Source organism: Lathyrus oleraceus, chromosome 4, assembly GCF_024323335.1.
Source record: "Lathyrus oleraceus cultivar Zhongwan6 chromosome 4, CAAS_Psat_ZW6_1.0, whole genome shotgun sequence".
Classification (NCBI taxonomy): Eukaryota; Viridiplantae; Streptophyta; class Magnoliopsida; order Fabales; family Fabaceae; genus Lathyrus; species Lathyrus oleraceus.
The window spans coordinates 209364875-209373542 of NC_066582.1; the positions used below are offsets into that span (position 1 = coordinate 209364875).

At 32.9% G+C, this 8668-nt stretch overlaps 1 long non-coding RNA gene across 1 annotated transcript; it reads left to right on the forward strand.

Moving 5' to 3' along the window:
* Positions 1 to 6225: 6225 nt before the first annotated feature.
* LOC127074559 (uncharacterized) lies at positions 6226 to 7064 on the forward strand. The gene is made up of 2 exons (XR_007786048.1): positions 6226 to 6376; positions 6451 to 7064. It is a non-coding gene; the product is annotated as an uncharacterized LOC127074559 (long non-coding RNA).
* The last annotated feature ends 1604 nt before the right edge of the window (positions 7065 to 8668 follow it).

The window sequence follows — 8668 nt, forward strand, 5'->3', positions numbered from 1 at the left end:
TCTATATAGGTAATGCTAACTTGTTCCCTAAGGGCACAAGATAAGACACATACTTATAGAAAGTTTGTATTGAAAAAACCAATTATAAAATTAATTTTATACCTTTATTAAAATTAATACACAATTTCCAACATAAAATTACTTTCTTTAGTTCTTATCTTGTGCCCTTAAAGCACAAGTTATCATTACCATATATATATATATATATATATATATATATATGAACTCTAATATGGTTTATTTTGTTTTTAGAATTTCATAAATGTTTTTCTTAGTGATTTTAGTGTGAAATGAGTCTAAAACAAATAAAACTTAAACAACTTTAAATAAACACAATAAAATCAAAAATGAAAACATGACTAATCCTATTTATTTTTTATGAACATATTGACCAAAAAACAAAAATAAAGGGAATAAAAATGAACAAAAATCGAGCGTAAAAATGCTCAAAAAATAAAATGAATGCACTAAAATGATCTACGTGAAATACACTTCAGGAAAACAGACATGTTAAGATCAAATTTAGCAATAAAAAATGTTCAGTTGAAAAGGCTCAGGCTGATCAAAATGTGAGGGCAAATGGAGTCTTAAAAATATGAAGAGTACGTCGGGTGAAATTACGTGAATTATAGATCAATAAAACTGACAACTGCAAGTTCGATCTCGAAATTTTCCGCCTGCTAATTTTATGCACATTTCAAAAATAATTCAACCGGTCTGCATGTAGAATTTGAATTTTAATCTGGTCGGCATTTTAAGCATTATGTGGAAAGAAATGCATGCTATGATATGCAGATGATGCCAATGTTATGATGAATGTATTGGTTTATTGATTGAGGGGGGAAATTGGGGTATGCCACATACCATCGGACCATAGCACATCAAAACTGGACTGAAGTTCGTATGCCATGATACATGAGTTTCAACGACATGCAATAGTAGAAAAACTATCACCATACATTCACCACAAGTATCCATAACATTATCCTTTATACACAACAGTTGAATAATTCCATGATAAATATTAAACAACACCAAGAATAACACCTCATCAAAGGTGTATTCACAAGACATTCAATCAGTTAAATCATTTTAACATCGATTCATCATTAAGTAAACACAACAATTCACACAATTATATATACAACACACAACATATATTCACACATTTAATATACATTTATACTATCAGTATCTCAGAAAACACTACCATGAGGTAGCTCTGCGTGTTAGCTCTCAAACGCTTCAAAAGACACTCCATTTGGACTTACGTAACCAAAGTTACGACCAAAATCGTCGGGAAATAAAACATGGTTCACTTAGAAAAAATTTCAAAAATTGTTCAACATCAATCGACTGACATATAATGTCAATCGATTGACATTAAGTCTATTTATACTGCCTTCAAAAACTCGCCTCAGGACTTAATGTAATCAATTAATTAAGAAAAATAATCGACTGTCATATAATTTTTTTCAAAAAATACACTCATGCAATTGATTAACATCCTATGTCAATCGACTGATATAGTTAAAATTTCCAAAAATATGAGCATGCAATCGATTGACATATGGTGTCAATCGGTTGACATCATACAATTTTCCAGAAAATCTAATTTTCACACTATCGTTTGACTTTCTCTTCACCTATCTCTCATACTTCAAATCAGTCTCCATTGTAAAAATCAAAACACTACAAAATCATATTCTAACACGAGTAACACGTCAATCATCCCCAAAATAACAATGATCCTTCGTTTTTATCATGAACTGATTAATTAAAATCATGCCCTAAAACCCCAAACTTCAACATAACTTCATCATAGAAATAATTGGTTTATGAACACGCAACAACACAACAACACAAACAATGTATCACATCGATTTATGGAAAAACAGAATCACAAATATTCATTGATCATTCATATTATCAAGCCATAGAGAAAAACAAAACCCTATTGAAATTTAAGGGAAACCTCTCTATCCTTTGATGATATAGACACCCTTAGATGAAGAACCCCCCCCCCCTACCTTTGATTTTTAACAATAACACCTTCAAGTCCTAACAATGGAAGTTCTCATAAGCCCTTTCTCTTAGCCTCGTCTTCCAAATTGTATTTTCCTCACGTACCAATCTCAAACTTCTCTACTAATCCCTTTTTAGTAGTAACCTAATTCTCTTTAAAAATATAATTCTCACAGTGTCCTCACTTATTCCTCTATTTACCACAATACACCTCTTGACTTTAATTTAATTTTAATAATAATAATAATATTAATAATAATAATAATAATAATAATAATAATTATTATTATTATTATAATATCCTCCCTTACTCTAAAATACTTTAATTCTATTATTTTAATTAAATAACTAGAACTATGTCTACCAACCCCAAAATATTATAAACGAAACTACCCACCTAAACACCATCCAAATGCACATAGAAATTGATTAAAATAATTAAATACACGCAAATTCTATTAAATAAGTACATTAGGAAAATAAGGTATTACAAAAAACATGAATAAAATTGAAAATTTTGCTTTCTGATTTTCCCAGAGTTGTGTCGTGATGATCGTATTTAATTAAGTACCTTAATGTAACTGTCTCGAATGAAATAAGATGAAAATAATTGGATTAAGAGACTTAGATACAAGGCTATGGTCTGAATTGGCATGCTAGGCGAGACACTTTTGTCTGCAAGTGCAGTTTATGTTTTTACAATATCCTTGGTGTTAGAATTAGTACCTATGGAATTAACCACTAGCCAGTTAAAATTTGGAACCACATATGAGTACTAGTGTTGTTTCTTTTCACGAGTCCTTTTCATGTTATGTTGCTTCTTTTACTCTTTCTAAATGCAAGCTAAATTGTTGGAGGACAAAAAACGCTTCAAGTGTGGGGGAGTTTGATAATACACAAGTTTACTACTTATTCTACTCAATTTTCACATGTTTTTAGTGTCGTTTATATCGCCTTTTCTTGGTTATGCTAGTATTATTTGTTGTATTTTAGGTACTAAGGGTAAAATAAACTATACGCATAGCTTTAGATAAACAGACTAATAATAGATATCGATACTTGTAGATTAGTCTATGTAGGATTTGACAATATTTTATACTAAATTGATAAAGTTGTATACTTACGACCTATCAATTTCCATTGGTTTGCCTTCTCCCTAGTCTCATCGGAGTGCTTGAGTGATTCTCTTTGCTCCCTCGAGATCGACATTGATGGTTATTGGTTCCCCTTGAAGATTATGGTATTTGAGCTTAAGATGGACCTACGAGGCCACAACATTCAAGGTGGTTGCGAAGGGACTTCCCAGAATGCAATTGTTGTCACTCATGCAAGGGACCATGGGGAACTACGGACCGACAAACCGAATATCTTTCCCTTCTCCTACTGATATCATCATCTCGACATACCCCTACAGACGAATTGTCGTACCTTTGAATGCATGCAGGCTTGAACCTTCATACGACCATAAACTAACTCTTTCCATACCCATTTTTTCAAACAATTCAAAATACATGATATCGCACGAGCTGACACTCTCGATCAAAAATATGGGAACATATAACTACCTGATTATAGTTGTAATTACCAAAGGAAAGTTTTTCGATTATAGTTCCTCCAACCTTTTCTGAGTCCAGGAACCCTAACATTGACCAATCAAGGACTTTCATCGATGCACGTCCATAATTTGTATGGACAACCAACATCTTGATGATCTTTCTCTTCATGGTTCCCTTGAATGGAAGGTTTTCTCGGGGAGCTCCAATAATGATGGCATCAATATATTGGCGTTTCCCTTTGATGGCCTCCTTATCTTTGCCACTGATTCCTCCCTTCCAGAATTATGTGTTGGCACAACCTACTTAGATTTTTTCCCTTTACACATTTTGTGGCATATATTTATCCAATTTTCCATTATTCCCCAATCGAGCTCTTCCTTCTGTCGGTGATACTTTTTCATTGACATGTGGCTAGAGTGGGCATCGTTGGAGGCGGAGTTGTCAAACCGGATATTCGCCTTTTCCTCTATGTTGATGTAAGATTTAGCCATGCTCAATATTTTTTGCACGATCCGCGCTATTTTCTTACCTAGATTTCAATCTGATAGGTGATCTCGCAGAAGGTTGTTCTCGATTATCTAGCACTTAAGGCCATTTTCGTCCCCCTCCACTTCCACTATTACTTGTGTAAATCGCTCAATGTAAGACCATATGCTCTCCTTCTTTACTTGAATGATCCCACTAAAAAAAGTTGCAGTCATCGACTGCCTTTTCCGTGTAGTAAAGTGAGCGGTGAATATCTAGCAGAAATCTATCTAAGATTCAATACTCTCATCCGATTGAGTGATGAACTAGAGTTAGCACGACCAGAGTTAGCGCATACAATTTACACTTGGAGGCTTTGTCAACATTGAAGTCACTCAACCAATCATTGACGAGTTGCACGTGCTCGTCTAGATCTCCCTTCCCATTGTATTCATTCAGCTTGAGAAGTTTCTCTATTTATTTTGGTATTTTGCTATCCAAAATGCGGACATACAGAGAATGCTTCTGCTGATTCTTTGGTGGTTAATTTTATGCCTGATCAGGGGAAACACATGGATTTCTCGATCTTCCTCGGGGCTTTAGGTAGGACTCAAGAACTTCTTATTCCTCTATTGATTTAGGTACTTCAGAGCTTCACCTTTCCTCGCCGCGGTTAACTCAGGGGTGACGGTTTGAGTTCTCTTTGATATAGCTTGTTGAACAATGTTTCCTCGTGGAGGCGCGTCATGAAGGCTTTCTTCGAGACAAAATAACTTTTTCCTCTATCACCTATGAATTCTACTGTCGAACGATGTTGTACATGATGTTCAACAATTTATTGGCGCTTTGTAGCCCAAGGTTAGCCCGTAATAGTTGAAACCCAGGTAAGGTTTCTGGTTGTGAAACTAACGGTGAAATTAAAGGTCCAATCGAAGGCACTGGAACAGACCCAATGATATAAGGAGCCTAGAGTATATCTGGATGTAGAAGAATTTCTGCTACTGGATTTGCAACACCTTCCTGAGGAGGTGGATGCGGTTGATTGATCGCTATTGGAGCAACAACGACAACAACATCGACTTCACATGCTGCGGCGAAACGAGTAACTTTAGATCCTACCATTGTTGATAAGTTTAGAGATCGATGATATGGAATTTCATAAAACCAGAGGTGATATGATGCTTGATTAGATCGAACACGATAGATCTTTGTGTTTGATTAGGAGAAATCTTGATCCGATAACTGGAAAGGCTTCGCACTAACGGATTGAAGAACAAGTCAAGATCGTGGAAAATGCGGGAATTAGAAGTCAATTCCCATAGACAACGGCACCACTCTGTTGTAGAATTAGAAATGAAGTAAGCATACGTGATTATGGAGGATTACGGTGGATCTGAGCTTTCGGTGCGATGGATAGGAGGACGACCTTCAAGGTTAGCACTCCAATACTAAAGTCAGTATGTGAGAAAAAAGAATGAATGCAAATTAAGTTTGAAATTGAATACCTGAAATTGACGTTCTTCCTATATAAATAGTGGATAAATCATAATAACCTAATATTAGTTGGGTGTATAACGCGTGAGACTATTGAATGTATATGGGACTTTAATCACTTGTACTTATTCATAGGGCAACTCTCTTGTGCTGATTTTTTTTGAAAGGATCACAAATCTCTCAAAGTGATTAGTATGATCGGTGTTGAACAAAAACCAATGTAATCATCTGATTGTTTATAGATAGTTGCACTTGCGAGCAGAATTTTTTTACAAATTTGTTAATTTATTTATTACCTATTTAACTTTAGTGAAATGTAAATAATTATAACAATAAAGGGCATTATTGGAAGTCCATCTATAATATTGTCTTAATTATATATTTTATTTTATTTCTCGAAAGATAACATGTTTATTAATATAAAAGTAAAAGTTAAATATATATTGAACCCCTATAACATTTTATTGACGGATTAAAGACATAAATTTCTTAAATATATTGACTCGTAAATTTTATAATTTATAAAGACTGATAACTAAGTATTACATCAAAATGAATAAAAATGACAATTTTAATTTTAATTAGTCGAATATCAGATAACTATTGGCCTGTACCTACCCAAAATCCGGTTCAAATACAGCCCGGTATTTATTTTTCCTTTTTTGCATTAAAAAAAAACGATTAACACAACCATCACCACGTCAGCAACACTAATATGATCCCTTTATATAGCGAGAAATGGAGTTTGGGTTTTCACAAATTCCTCACTTCCTTTATTCCTATCTTCCTCGATATCTCCTTGTAGCTTTCTACACAACGATGGCTAAATCTCAACGGTATGGTTATTTTCCTTTAACTACTTTTGTTCATCGTTGTTCTAATTCCATTTTCATCTGCATCCATTTTCTAGGTTTTCCATGGATCTGAAATTCGGCTCATCAGATCTTTCGTTCCTTGGCGAGATCTGCGTATTCGTATAACTTTTGAAGTCCCTTCGTGTTCGTCACTGTTGTTGAATCACCCTATACAATTGGATCGTTGCGATGATGGTATCTCATCGCTGCTTGCTTCAGTTTCATTTGTTGTAGAGAAGATTATTGTAACGGAAGCGTTGCTGGCTTGTTGCTTCTCATTAACGTCAAATCTCTATTCATGTTGTGAATTTAGATTATGTGATTGTTGTTTGGGGGATGAAGTTGTTCTGAATAATATCTTTGTGATCCGACCTTTGCCATGGCAGGTGCGCTTGCATGGCAGGTCCAAAAAAATATGAATAAAAAGAATATTTTGTTGTTTTTGAGAGAGATCGCACGGAAATAGTCCGGGATCTCTCTCTCGTGTGGTCTGTGTGATCTTCTTCTCTCATTTTTCTTTCGTTTTTTCTTTCGTTTTTTCTTCATTACTCTATCACGCACACTCATCTACAAAGGTAATGTGTATTGGTATTTACGTTAAACTTTAATTTGCATTGACAAGATTGTTGAGAAAAGGTATATTAAGGATAGTTTAATATTAACGAATTCATCCGTAGTTCCATACATATCATATCCGAAAGTAATAAGTCCCCTAATTAATTTGGTCTATTTGGCAAAGATTTGGTTCATGAGAGAATTCTCCTATTAAAATTTACTAATTGTTATCATCTTTGTGTTCGACCCGTCTGCAAATAAATCATAGGATGATCTATTTAAATTGGTTTATCGAATAATAAATTTTAAAAACTTTAGTGGCTAGTCTTTGAATTAAAATTAATTTATCTTTTAATTCGTTTTTTTTTAAATTGTTGATTTATAAATATTAAATACAAATAGTTGATATTTATAAATCAATAATTTTCATTTTTAAAAAAATGTTTAAAAAATTAATGTAATTTTAATTTGATAGTAAGAGGCATTGATTTTTTTTTATAACTTATTAAAATGTCAACTTATTTTCTTTTTATAAAAAAATTGTTGTTTTATAAATTTCATTGTCTTTAGATTCTGTGCATTCTATATAAAATTTGATTTGGTATTTATAGATTGCAAATAAATAATAGGTTGCAATGATCGCAAGTTTGGTGACTGCTTGCTTCATATCATGTTGTTTGGGGGATGAAGTCGTTCTAAATAAACACCTTTGTGAACTAACCTTGTGCGCTTACATGGGAGGTAAAAAAATCATTAAAAAAATATTTTGTTGTTTTTGAGAGATCGCACTTATGTTTTTGTTTTTTTATTTAATGCTCTACCACTGCCGAAGATTTATCATTACACTGGATTTTCTTGTCTCTTACTAGTACCAAATAAGGTAGTATTATATATCAGTTTACGTTGGACTTATATAATTGGTTAGCAGGTTTAATTAAACCAAGTGATGCATAAATTGAGAACCGCATTTGGATGAATTAACTTTGTGTTTATGGCAAATGTAATTGTGGATAGATTATAACTGCTTTATATTTACTCAATTAAATTAAGTTTTGATTCCAATCTTAATGATGTTGTATGTTCAATAATTATGTTATCAGTTAAGGTAATTGGTGTTTTGGTATTTACGCCAGAATTTAACTTGCTTGTACTATAAGATTGTAGAGGGAAATTGGATTCTGTCATGTAACACTTAATCTGCAGTTATATTTTCTGACATGACTGTTTATTGAATAATCATCTATATGACTATTGAGGGTAGTTTGATACTAACGAAATCATTTGAAGTTTCATATTTAAGATTTGTGCAGATAATCAATTGGGTATCTAGTTGCTAGTTTACACAAAGATTTTGGATGCAGCTTATCCTTCATTTTTCACTTTAAAAATTCATTAGTTTTTTTTAACATCTTTCCTATTTCTAATACAATGTGTATTATATGATAATATGGTTAACATGTTACACATGTAATCCTTCTAGTCCTTATTATAAGAGAAAAAATATTTTTTAGATTCGTTCGGTGATCAATGTATATGATCCATATATAGATCAAATACATAAATCATTCAATAAATCTAAAAAATAAATTTTCTTTTATAATAAAGACTAAAGACAATGTATCAGAAAGAAGAAATGTGTTATGAAAAAGCATTTATGGTGGTGTGCATAGACAAATAGTATTGTAGGGATACATAGAAGGTAGGAGAGGACAAAACAGA